This window comes from Mesoplodon bidens, assembly GCF_964165515.1.
Source record: "Mesoplodon bidens genome assembly, chromosome: 3".
NCBI classification, from domain to species: Eukaryota; Metazoa; Chordata; class Mammalia; order Artiodactyla; family Ziphiidae; genus Mesoplodon; species Mesoplodon bidens.
Genome location: NC_138178.1, coordinates 112,209,490 through 112,223,203, shown reverse-complemented (window position 1 = coordinate 112,223,203; position 13,714 = coordinate 112,209,490). Strand labels below are relative to the sequence as shown.

General features: G+C 39.7%; 1 protein-coding gene across 3 annotated transcripts in view; it reads right to left on the bottom strand.

The window, feature by feature from the left end:
* ARHGAP5 (Rho GTPase activating protein 5) overlaps positions 1–9,273 on the bottom strand; it is a 71,253-nt gene extending 61,980 nt beyond the window's left edge. For 2 of the 3 annotated variants that reach the window (XM_081229060.1, XM_081229062.1), the window contains exon 1: positions 8,816–8,981. The gene's annotated coding sequence lies outside the window, so the exon portion shown is untranslated. Of the gene's footprint in view, positions 1–8,815; positions 8,982–9,189 lie in introns of those variants that run through there. The other variant, XM_081229061.1, reaches the window with a different exon arrangement.
* Positions 9,274–13,714: the final 4,441 nt, after the last annotated feature.

Here is a 13,714-nt window from a genome sequence, read left to right as displayed (position 1 = left end):
TCAATCCAGACATATCTTTTCTATTTTTGATACAACGATTTTCATATAACTAAAAATACCTCGTTTTCTCTAATATCTACTATCATGCTGATTTTTGCTCATGAAAAAACAAAGATAAAAACAATGACCTACTCAAAGTTACAGGGTTAAGATGAGTCTCTTGATGACCAATCTTTACTTTCTTAAGCAGTAGCGCTGCTTTTAATAGTTTGCAATGCAGTTTCTCATCCTGCCTTTAAGATTATCCTATAAACTTTCACTTCAAGGAAATATTTAGATTAAGCATTCTTACAGAAATTAATGACAAGCTACAATTTTTGAGTGGGACTGTCCTACAGTTGTCTGCTGCAATGAAGCTATCTCTACAACTAAGTTTTCTGAGCTATTTTAAGCCATTCAAACGTAACATGCTCCTTTTAATGGAGTTTTAATAACATGAAGTAGTTTTCTGCAAAAAAAAAATGTTTTTAAGTTCTATAAGGGACCTAGGAATCTGAAAAGATTCTTAGTAATTCTGGACTTAAACTAAATTTTGTTTTGTACCTTTTCACAAAACTGTTGCACTCATTAATCAATAAAAAGTATATTTTAAAAACTATTTCACACTTTTAAGTTACCATACTGTGTCAGGAAATTCTTGCTGGCCCTATCTTCAAAATACATCCAGAATTTATTGCTTTTCACTACCTTTATTGCTATAATTCTGATCTCATTCCACTGTCATCTCTGGCTCTGGATTATTCCAAAGGCTTCTAAACTAATTTCTCTGCTTCCACTCCTGCTCCCCTTCCCAAGTCTGTTCATAGAGCAGCCAGAGTAATTCTTTTAAAACGTAAGTCAGACCCTTCCTTTCTTTTGCTCAAAACTCTCCAGTGGCTCCTAAAAAGTAAAAGCCAAGTCCTTTAAATGGCTTTCTACAAGATCTACCTTCTCCAGCCCTATCTTACTCTCTGACCTACTCTCATACTATTCTCCCCATTCTCATTCTATTCCAGTCAGAGTAAGAAACCCTGAACTGCTGCTCAACAAGCTAAACATATTCCTACCTTTGCACTTACTTTTCCTAATACTCCCCAAATTCCCCTTTGCTTACCCTCCTAACTTACTATACAACTTACTTCTTTATTATCTGTCATTAACTCTATCCCTCTCCCTGCCCCACTCCAGGTTTAATAAAGATGCACAAAGGCACAAATCTGTTCATTCCATCATCTGGGCTCCCAAGAGGCCAGAACAGTCCTTCCCACATAGTAGCTATTCAACAAATGCATGAATGCTAATAAATATTAAAATCAAATGTTCTTAAATCTTTGGTTTAAAAAAACAAAGGTAAAGCATGTTAGGTTTACTAAATAGGTGCCATGATTTATTAATCTAAAAGATTTTCTAAAGCTATTTATGGAGAAAATATACATATATTCAAGGTCCCAAAATTTTTTGTCAAAAATTAAGCCATCAGAATAAAGACTAACTATAATCTATAATACTGTACAGGCATACCTCGGAGATATCGCAGGTTTGGTTGCAGACCACCACAAGAAAGCAAGTATCACAATAACGTAAGTCACATGAATTTTCTGGTTTCTCAGTGCATATGAAAGTTATGTTTACACTATACTGTAGTCTGCTAAGTGTGCGATACCATTATGTCTAAAAAAACAAGGTACATATCTCAATTAAAAAATAATGCTGTTGGAAAAATGGCATCTATAGACTTGCTCTACACAGGGTTGCCAAAAACCGTGAATGAGCAAAAACACAGTATCTGCGAAGCACAATAAAATGTATGCCTGTACTCAGCCAGAATAATCATCTAATTTTTATTTTTGACACCTAAAAATTTTTTTAAATCACAACTATTTACTACAGAAAACATTTCAAAGACCTAATTACGCAGAAGCAGCTCTGTAATTATGTGCTCCATCTTCTTTAAGTCAAATAGAGAAAATATCCCTTAAATAAACAAATATTCAAGACAGACGCAGATCCAAGCCCAAAGGTGATCATATATTCCACAATCTTAGGTAAACTTATCTAGAATAGTTTGAGAATAAAAACATCAACTGTATACTAAAAGATGAATATGGCATGATATTGCCTTAAAATATACTTTTCTTAATGTTGCTAATTCTCAATGACAAATATATGCCGTAAAAATTAGAAGAGGAAATGGAAAAGTCATTTTAACATATAAAAGATAGCTAAGTAAACAATGTTAACACCTGTAGGAGAGTCAATCATATTCCATGTTTTCTTTGACCAAGGTTTGTACCACATAAGCACACTATCTTAAGGTTGAAAGGAATGCTAAAGTCATCATTCCTATGAATTAGTCTTTATTGAAGCATATCTTGGTAAGATTCAGGATAAACTGCTAGGATGGAGATTTTGTTTTGTTTTTTACCATATTCCTAGCACTCAGATCAGTGCCTGACACACAGTGGGTGCCCAAGTATTTGATGACTGAATGAATCAATCTCCAGACTCGGATCCCAAACCACTGGACAACCTTGAAGTCATATTCGTAGTCACAATTAACAAAAATCACACACTATTATGGGTCCATAAGGTTTAGCACAGCAGAATATTCTAATATAAAAAGTCCAGTATTTTTTCCAAGATCTTTAGTCTGCCCATTAACAAATTATGGGTTTATAAACATTAAGCCTGAAGGGTACCTTCCAGAAGGATCTCAGTAGGCAGCACTCTGAGATCTCCCCAAAACCTACTCAGCAAAGGTAATTCTGCTTTTATCCATTTTTATCTTTTGATATTTCAAGGATTTATTGTTTGAAAAAGTTTCACTGTAGAAAATATTTGAAAAGCAATGATGTAAACTATTCCCTAGATAGATTAACTGCCTATCCTGTTTTTAATCCACACTTTCCTCTAACAACATGCTGTCTCTGAGGACGTGGTGTCAAAGTTATTCTAAACTCTTCCTAGTCCACTTCCGTATTCTGTGATGAAAACAGAAGAACCAACAGTAACCTCATTTACATCAACCTATGTAAGCAACCCATTAAGTACATACTGTGCTTAGCTACTATTTGCTTAGCTTTATGTCAGAAGTTTTTTTTGTTTGCTTGTTTGTTTTGCGGTACTCGGGCCTCTCACTGTCGTGGCCTCTCCCGTTGTGGAGCACAGGCTCCGGACGCGCAGGCTCAGCGGCCATGGCTCACGGGCCCAGCCGCTCTGCAGCATGTGGGATCTTCCCAGACTGGGCACGAACCCGTGTCCCCTGCATCGGCAGGCGGACTCTCAACCACTGCGCCACCAGGGAAGCCCATATGTCAGAAGTTTTGAGGGTACAAAGGTATGTATAGGGAAGTCCACTAAGCCAGGCTATGAATATGCTCCCTTCCAGGGTCTGAGTCCTTTCTTCTCACTTTGAAGAACTGAAAAGCAGGGGGAGAGGGCATAATTTAACGTTTGTTATTGTAATGCTACACAGGAGGGAAAACAAACTGTATTAAGTTTAACAGTATTCTTAACTATGGGAACATTAGGTGGTCAAATAAGAATCTCAAAAAGGGGTATAGACTAAAAAGGAGGTATGGATTTTTTTTTTTTTAGAAGACTGAAAAACACTTTCCCCACTATTTTTAAGAAGCTTTATATATAGTACCATAGCTGAGGAGTCATAGGCAGTATGCTATACTACGGAACTGATAAATGTAATAGGAATTCAAAGAAATGAAAAATCAGTACAAAATTGGTATAGGTCAGGGCTTGGAAAACTTTTTCTGTAAAAGGCCAGACAGTAAATATTACAGCCATTGACAATACTTACAAAAATGATCATTGATTATTTATGGACAATGAAATTTGAATTCCATATAATTTTCACATATACCAAAATATTATTCTTTTAACTGTTTCCTCAACCATTTCAAAATGTAAAAAGCCATTAAATGAAAACAGGCAGCAGGCTGGATTTGGCCCAGAGGCTATAATCTGCAGACCCCTGCAACAGATTAAAGGATCTGAGTAAACTCTGAAAACAGACTGAATTTGGATTTTAAAAAGAAGTTCTTCCTGGTGTGTGATTAGGGTGGAGTGGTTGAACACAGCTGCCATGTTGGAAAGTAGGAACTTATTTCTTTTTTATTTCTGAAGATATAAGATCTATAGAAGGTCTTCAAGGGCAAACATGAGTTAGACTTTGTAATGAGCAATAAGAAGCCATTCCAGTACGTAGAATACAAAACTGGATTTGGTAGGGCACAATGCCCAAGAGATGGACATATACTAGAGGCTTGAAAGCACCTGAACTATCACAGAACTGAAAACAGCAGTCCAAGACAAAGATCTTGGTGACTGGCTGCTAGATAAAAGAAATAAAGACAAATGAGTCAATGTTTCTTAGAGAAAAACTAATCAGCCTCAGCAACAGATGGTGCTATCACTTGAGTTTCAGGTAACAGTATTACCAAGACAAATGAAAATACAGAAATGCAATGAGGCAAAGTCAAGATCAGTAACATCAATTTCAAGATCATAAACTTTAGAAAATTATTTAAGAGACCATTTGATTTAATACCCTTTGTAACAAGCATCCAAAGATTTACAAACTTACAGAGAAGAGTAGAAATCTGGATCTCAGTTTCCCAGATCATAGGAATGTTAATTTTCTACCTTCTCTTTAGTAATCAACCAAAATAAAAATAAAGGAGCAAATAAAAAGAGATACATTATCCTGACTCTGGAAAGGCAAGTATAGAAAGAAACGCAAAATACTGGATCACAATATTGCATCACTAGGAAGAAAATGAACAAACTATATACCTTAACAGAAGCCAAGGAATGAGTTTTCCAAGGCTGTTTGACAATGCCAAATACAATAACAAGGACAGTAATGCAGATGTAATTTGTTTATTTCCCGATTACTCCTCCTATTAACCTTGTGTTAACACTTTCCCCCAATCCTTCAATTTGGCTCACAACATACAAACTGATGCTCTTACATTTTTACCTTATATTTTCCCCTCACCTGTCAATTCATCCATACTTCCCCTGTGTTTTGGGTCCACAGTGTCATTAACTTAAATGTCTTTTTTTTCTCACTCATCCCAATCCTAGGCAACTTCCAAATGACATCTCCTTTATCTAAATTCCTTTACACCAATTTTTAAATCAATAGGTACTACCTTGTATATGGCTCTTCTACTTTATTTTTAACTGGCATTTAACTATTCCTAAATTGTCAAGCTTACTCCCCACCAAAGCTGTAAGCTCTTTTAAGGGAGCAATATTTTATATTTCCTTGTATCACTCACAGTGCCTAGCTGCTCCATAAAATACTGGTCAGGGATAATAAAATAGACTAAAGCGAATACGAAGCTAGAAAAATAAAAGTTCACCTTTCCATTAACTCTTTATGATGAAAAGCTTGAGAATCTAACCAAATGGAACATACCAGTCATATTTTAACCCTAAAATTACAAAGTTATGCATAATTTTTCCCAACAGTCTAATTCTAAGGAGTAAAACACAGACATGACCAGATATTAACAACCTATTTTATCTGACTGCAAATCTAAGGAATTGCAGTCAACCTCCAAAATACAGTGAAAACAAAAACCAAAACCTTTTTTGTCTCTCTTACATTCAAACTCCTATTTGCCGTCAAAACATCCAAATTCAAATGCTTCTTCTGTAAAGGTTTCCCAAAGAGGCCCTGACAGAAACAGTGGTTCTCTTTTCCGCATCTCTTAGTACTTGTAACTATTTATTCCTGGTAAAGTTACTACTAACTTATCTTGGTACCCCCAAGGCCAGGCACATAGTAAGTGCCAAAAAAGATAATCTGAATTAATGAATACAAACTGGAGGCTTTCAAAAAAATTCCTAATGCAGATGATTTCTTTTTTCAAAGGAATTTTTTATATTTAAGTATCGATACAATATATTTAATAGACAAAAATAAAGGCTGCCCTGGTTTTGAAGGGTGGGGTATCAGAGGAAGTCTCAAGACATCCAGCAAAAATCCATAAGGGATCCAAGGAACAGAATTTGAAAACCAATTAAAGTTCATACTTAAAATTCTTAGCACTGAACTATTTTTTCTTAATTTTCCGAGTTTGAGAAAATTATCAACAACCTTCACGTAAACAAATAGGAGCTTGATTACTCAAGTCACCAAATAATGGATCACTTTATAAAGTTTCTTCACAGTTCTTTAAAAAGCCGAATTCCCTTGGTGTACTTCAAATGTATTTTACAAACATCCTTTAGGAACATAAGACATTACTAAAACAGAACACTATACAGCGTTTCTTGAGTGAACTATATTACCTGTATCCTTCCTTGGTGGGCAAAGAAAAAATTAGCCCAAATAAATAGTTTAAAAAATAATATCTATGGAAACTGAAGTTGTGAAAATTAAAACATTCTGTAGCTATCAAGAAAATCTCTATTATGCCATTTCATATTTAAGAAGTGAATACTAAAGGCAACACTTACCTTAAGTCCTGCTAATGATGAAAAAGTAAAAGTTTAGTAAGCTCTTCTTGAGAAATAATTTTTTCAATTTAAAAGTGAGTTACAAAACTATTATTCTAAGCTGTGCCACAACTTCAATTCCAAAAAAAGAATGCAAGTACAGTATCTTATTCCTTAAAAGATCTTAACTTTCAAGGTCAAAATAATTTTCTCCCAAAGAGCAAGTGTGCAGATTTAAATCTGCCTTTCAAACATAAAAAGATGGGGGTGGGGGCATGGTTTGAAAACATTTAGGATAAGTACCATGTGACAGAAGTAAGAGATTAATTTTGAAATACAATTTCTAAATGGCTAAAGTAATTTAAATGTGGGGGAGGAGTGCTAAAAAATTGATAAAAGATATCAGATTCTGTGACAATTCTTTTTCATATCAAAGTGTAACACACCCCATTCCCCAGTGCTCTTACAATTAACATACAAAGAATGCTAAAATAAGACATGCTGAGGTGGGTTAAAAAAAAAATGTAGCCTACACATGACAACCAAATCGATTGTTATCTAGTCACCTGTATTGCTCTAATTTTTGCTTTAAGTCCATCTGATCAATAGTGCTATTTCTTGAAAGTTAAATGCACAGGTATTCCCAGCTTTTCAGTCATGTATGTTTAGTCATATGCTCCAAGGCCTATGCAAGCTTTTGGTGATCTGCATTTACCAGTCTCTTCCTCTGATCTATTGATACTACAGATACAAGAAATGTGAGTCAATTACAAAGAACACATGAAAAAAGCCAAAAATGAGAAAGCAATTTAAAATGGAAGCAAAACCTTAATCTGGAAACTGTCTAGCAGGTTACCTATATGGTCAGTATGTCTATCTAAAAATACTAAGGAAGAGTACAGTTTTATCACATTAAAGTCAAATAAACTGGAATTGACAGCAAAACATTTCCAAACAGATTTTGTTAACATATCTTACTTAATATTTTTCTTAAGAGTAGAATCTAGATCACATTTTTGTTAAAAGAACCATCTTAAATGGAGACTTAGAGAAATATGCCCTGAAAGGAAGGAGAACATCAATGTAAATAAACACTCCCTAATATACTATTCAAATTGAATACTGGTTTTGGATTTAGGTGGAGTCGACAAACCCCGCCCCCCACCCAACACCTGTAGAAGACAGCATAAGCAAAAATCAGTAAATATAGCGATGTATTTCACTGTTTTATACCTGAACACTTTTTAAAGAATGATGTCGTTTCCTACCAATCACAAAGGCAAAAGCAAATTATCGTTGGGAATTTAAAGTTAAAAACGCGCGTACACACCATCTGCATGCCTATTTTGGCCTAAATTTGAACATTTAAATTCCTATATATTCAGCATGGGCCCAGACTGGATTTCTATCATATTGTAAAAGCATAAGGTTCTCCCCTACAACTTTCTCGAAATTTTACTAAACGTCCTGATAGTTTGCCTTGACTTCCGAGCACCTTTCAGCCTCAGCTGCACCCAGAACGTCCACCTCACTTGCATTTCTAGTAACGCTGGAGAGGGAGGGTGTGAAGGAGTGAGTGTATTTATGTGTGGATAAGTGCGCGCGCGCTCCCGCGCAGCTCCCCACCCCCACCCCTATACTTTTCTTTAGTGGAAACAGGGAGAATCTAGAGGTTATTCTAGCGAGAACTCAGTATCAAAGGCTCACCCAGTCGCAGTCAACCCTTAGGACTCTTGTGTTTTGGTTGCGCAGCGTAACTTCTCATGTCCTACCCCGAGCTTTAGGAGCAGACGGGAAATTGGTGAACAGAACCCAGGGAGGAGTGGGGGAGCTAGGGGAGAAAAGTGAAAGGGCTGATCCCCCAGAAAGACGCTCAAGTTTGCAACGAGGACTGTGTCTCCGAGAATATGCGCCCACCCCCTCTCCCCCTTCCAGGTGGAACTCGTTAACAGCAGCCACCCGGGCAACAGACACGGCCACCTTCCTCCCCCACGCACCATCCGAGACCAGAGCAAGTGAGGGCGGCGGACGAGAGCGGACACCCGGCGGGGCCCGCGCGATCCCCGGCCGCCACCAGGCCTCCGCCGACCCCTGCCCCGTCACCTGTGGAGAAACCGCCCCCCCCCCAAAGGCCTCTCTGCCCTTCACGCCGCCCGTATCCTCCCCGCGGCAGCCACTCCCCGCCCCGGCCTGCGAGGACCGAGCGCGGCGCCAGGCTCCCCTCGGCGGCTGCGGGGCCTCAGCCCCTTGAACTGGTTACAACCGGCGGCGGCGACCGAGCGGGACAGAGGGCAGCGGGCGGCTGGAGGGTTCCCGGCGGGGAGGGGGCGAGCCGGCAGGCCCGGAGGAGCGGGGAGTCGCAAGGTCCTACCTAACACCGTCGGTCTCCTCCATCTCCTCCTCAACGGCAGCGGCCCCGGCGGTGGCGGCGGCAGCGACATTCCTGGGGAGCGCTCCCGCCGCCGCCTCCTCCTCCACTCTCTGCTCGTCTCTCTTTCCCGGCGCGCTCACCGTGCGCCGCGTCCCTTCAGCCACCTCCCCCCGCCCTCCCCAACACACACGCCCCGAAACCGCAAGCCCTACGGCTCCCGCGGCCGGGTAACCCACCCTCCCTCCCTCCCCTCCACCAGCGGCGGCCCCGTCCCTCCCCCCTTCCCCTGCGCCCTCCGCCGCGCCGGGCTCAGTAATGGCGGCCACTCGGGCTCCCTCGCGCTGACGGATCTCTCCCTCTCTCCCGAACTTTACCTCAGCATCCCTCCCGGCGCGCACCGCCGGAACGCGCGCGCGCGCGCGCGCTGCCACACACCCGGCCGGGGGCGGAGCGGCGGCGCAACCTCGACGGGGCGCGCGCGCGCGCAGCCACAGCGCCCTCCCCACAATCCCCCGCCCCCCCCGCCCTCACCTCGCGACGCCTCCCGCGCCGCGAGCCCGGCTGGGCCCCGCCCCTGCCCTCGTCTCCCGGGAGCCTGGGAAGGCGCGAGCGCCCGAGAAGGAGGGAGGGAGCGAGCGCGCGGGGCCGCGTCCTCGCTCGCGTCCCGGCTCCCCCATTGGCTTCTGCCCCTCCCCCCTCTTCCTCCGCCCCTCCCACCCATTGGTTCCCTCTCTTACTCCATTCCTTCTCACCTTTTCCCTTTTACCCATTGGCGTGAGTGTTTTTCCTCTGCTTTCCCCTTTCTCCGTATTCTGCTCCTTCTCCGTCCCATCCTCCACGCTTTAGAAGCTGCAGACCATGCCGCCCTGAGCACGGTCGTCTCCAAACCTTTCCTGCTTTCTCCCTTTCCTTCTGTTCCGGTTTCTGGCCGTAACTGAGAGCAAACCACAATACTGAAAAGGAACCTGATATTGTGTTAGCCGTTGCAGAACATCGCATGGGCACTGAATGATTCTCGATAAATCAGCCTATGGTCCCAGAGCGTTAAAGAATTCAAGAGATGAAAATATGCGCCCAAGCTCGTTCTCAGGGACATACTTGCCTGTATGCTCCTGTGTGTGCAGCCAGTTTTCTGCCTGGGATCGCTGGCGAACTACAGACATCACCCGCCCGGGACCTGGTGCCATACTCACCCAGAAGGCAAAAACTCCATGGGAGCAAGAAGAATCCATTTCGCCGTCGACACCGCACAGGGACGGAGGCAGGCCCTCGGTTTAGTCCGTTCTTATGGAAGTTGAGCGAGATGCCAAGACATGGGGCGGATTTTGGGGTGGCCCAGAAGACCCCTGCTCACACCACTACCAGCCCAACCTTAGGAACCATCGGCCACCCGGCTTTTATTACACTGACTTAAATATATTCAATATTTTTTGAGACTTGTGGAAATCTCACAAGTTTGGGGGTACACTGAGCTTTCGGTGTATCTCTCATCTGGGCATTGGCATTGAATAGTGGAGAAAGGACGGTGGAAGAATGCCTTTTCTTTTACCATTGAAGAAACTGAGGTCTTGTGACTTTCCCAAGGTCATCAGAATCCGTCTTACACAGAGGTCTTAAAATAGCTGCCAGCAGATGAAAGAATGAATGAGCAAAAACATAAATCTACCCCAATTTGTTGTTAAGTTTAAAAGAAAGAAGTAATGTGGGGGAGAATTTCTCTTTGGGGATAGATTTCCTGCATTGAAAACAGTTTGTCATCAGTAAAGTTAACATATAAATAAAAAAGTCTTTTAAATTAAAATTATTCTGTATTTCTTATGTTACATAAGGTACTGAAGTTAGCCAAGGTTGCTTTTTAGTGTTATAATGATGCAGCTGCTTCCAACCAGAAGTACGTTTCCGGTCTGTCAGTAAAGAAAAACAAAAACTGCCTTTTGGTAAAAATCTGTTAGAAAATATTTGTCAGTAAATCTGTCACTATATTCCAGCAGAAATTCTGTTCATTTCTTCCACACCCCTGCCCCTCTATTCTCCATATTTCTCTAAGGTAAACTTAATAGACAAAAACAGAAGGGATGTTTAATTTCTCTATATGTCTCTTCCTCCCTAAGTTTAAAAGGTGTGATTAAAATTACTCCAGTCACTCCCTCGCATCTGAATGGTACCAGATAAGTAAGGTACATAGGTACTTATTTCTTTCAGTTACAAACTATAGGCAGGGAAAAAGGACACTAAAGAAAACTTGCAATGAAAGAAAATACAGAGAAAAGGAAGAAAAAAGAGGAGAGGAGGAAATTTCAGAGAGTGGATCCATCAAAACATGGTACTAATGCCTTACATAGCCACACCACTTGTATAGGTTGGAAAGTTCATGCATTTAAATGCATTTTTTGACCTTTGTACTAAAAGTCCTTAAAAGTACAAGAAGCCAATTCAAAGCCATAATTTTGAGGTTGAAATGTTAAGTACTATAGGGTGTCCTAAAGATATTTAAAAAATTATTTCCTAAATAATCAGAAATTTCATAACCATGGACATGTATCAATATAAACCAAAGTCAAATCAGGGCTTTTAAAGGTGTTACTTTCTTTACATAATACTGTTTTCTTTAAAACAGGACATGATACTGAAGAATCAGGACATAATACAGGAGGAAAAAAATGACTTTTAAAATCTCATTTTCTCATAATGAAGACACTAGAAAGTGTAAGGGGAAAAAAGTCATGGTTTTCAAAAGATAATTTTCATAGCTGGCATTGTTTTTACTTCTTAGTCCTCCTGCACCATCCATCTTGATTTAAGGGGTCTGGAACTTTACAACTTTGCTTCTTATTAATACTAATATACTGGTAAACTGCTTAATAACTAACAAATTTGTATCATTTTTATGTTAGTACCTGCCTCCTCTCAAAAAAGAAAGCATACAGTTTTCTGTACACATAAAAATCTGAAAATAGGAATTAGGGGCAAAAGTTCTAGGGTTAAAAATGCTTACAGATATATAAATAAAAGGCATAAACAGCAGAAAATAAAACAAAACCCAAGGACAACATGGCATATTTTAAAACTGATCAGGAACCATGCCTTCAGAGAAATTGCTTTAAACACCAACCCTCCCCACCCAAAACAAAAACTTTGAGAAAATAAGTAATTTATCATTTACACACACACACACACACACACAGGAGAGATAGAGTAAATATTACCAACCCCTCTCAAATCAACTACTCTTCTTATCTTAAAAAAAAATTTAAGCACTTGTTCTGCTGTACTGGATAATTAAAATCACCCGAAGCTTTGTTCTTCATTTACTTTTTAAAAATTAGCAGAATAAGATTTCAGTCAGGCATTTTAGGTTTTTAGTTTAAATATTCTCCACAAGTTTCTAGTTCTTTAACACATCCTAATAAAGTATTAATATGCATGGTCTTTTTAGGATCAAAAGAGATGACAGCCATAAAAAATGTTATCAAAATTCCACCTTCTACCATCAGTGGTAACACTACATACTATATTGAGATGCTTGATGTCATTTGGCTTCAATGAACTTACCCTATAGAAGCAGGTACACCCCCTGCTGGAAATCTCTGATCATAACTACTTTGGCTTTTGTAGGCTGAACCAAGAGCATAGGAAAAGCCAAATAAAGGGCCTTTCCATTCATGACAAAATTGACCCACACTTTTTGCCTGTCTGACATAAGACAGGCTTTTGGAGAACAAACTGTCTCAGAATATCAACCTGATTACAGACAAAATACCCAAAGAAGTTGGAAAATAACAAAGGCAAATAACTAAATAACCAAAGCATGGTAATGTTGTTTCTTGCCTAATTTCCTACAGAATGTCACAACTTATTTCCATACCCACCTAATCCCCACCTTCTCCCTAGACTTTTCTCTTTCTCTGTATCTCATACAGTTAGGGCTATTAGAAGGAGGGAAGGCAGAGTAAGATGGAGTGTTTCTTCCACTAGCAGGCAAATACCAATAACCAATGACCACAATATAACCATAGTAGCCATTTGCTGAGTTGAGGTGCTGAAAAGCTTTCTCCAAATTTGTTTTATGGCTACCAATGATATTTTCAGCATGAAGAAAAGGTGCTAATTATGTCTTGGCTGTGACCATAGAAAATATTTTGACAAGAGTTAAGGTAATTGTGAGCATGGGACTGGAACAGTAGGAAAGTAATGCATTGACCTTCCTGGCATTTTGTTCCACAGAACCTTGTTCTGTTGATTTTTCAGAATTGTATTTTCAGACTGAAATCCCAAAGATGGTATCAGAGTCTAGTTTCAAAATGTCATGTTCATGCTGCTCTGGTTCTCAGACATAACTGAAAGAGTGAAATCAGAGCTCTAGCTTTGACTAATTAGTATTTTATAAAGATTATTTGTAATGCAGACTCCTTTTAAAGGAATAACCAGCACAAATACTTTAATTAGACAAAAATTTTCAAGTTATTTCCTCTCACAAAAGGAGGTAATGTTGGACCATCTGGACCCTCCATTGAGTTTTCATGAAAGATCGCAGCTTGAATTTAATCAACCCCAATAAGGTTAACCCCATAAAGATAAAAAATAACTGCAAAGGTTGCTAACTGAATTCTCTCTTTGAGATTGTTGCCACTGTAATTTGTAAATCTTTACAATGGGAAACAGGACCTTGTATTGCTTGACTATTTAACCATACACATAATTTTTGTGAATATCCCTTATTCCCACTCTCTTTAGGCCAAATTTAGATTGTAAGCCCCTCTAGGTAGGGATCACAAATGAATGTTTGGTCCTATACAATAACTAGAATACAACTAGTAGAAAGCTCAATAAATGTTTGATAATAATAATATGAAACACTCTAGGTTTTATGGATTTCTGTGGAGGCTTTGGATTATATTT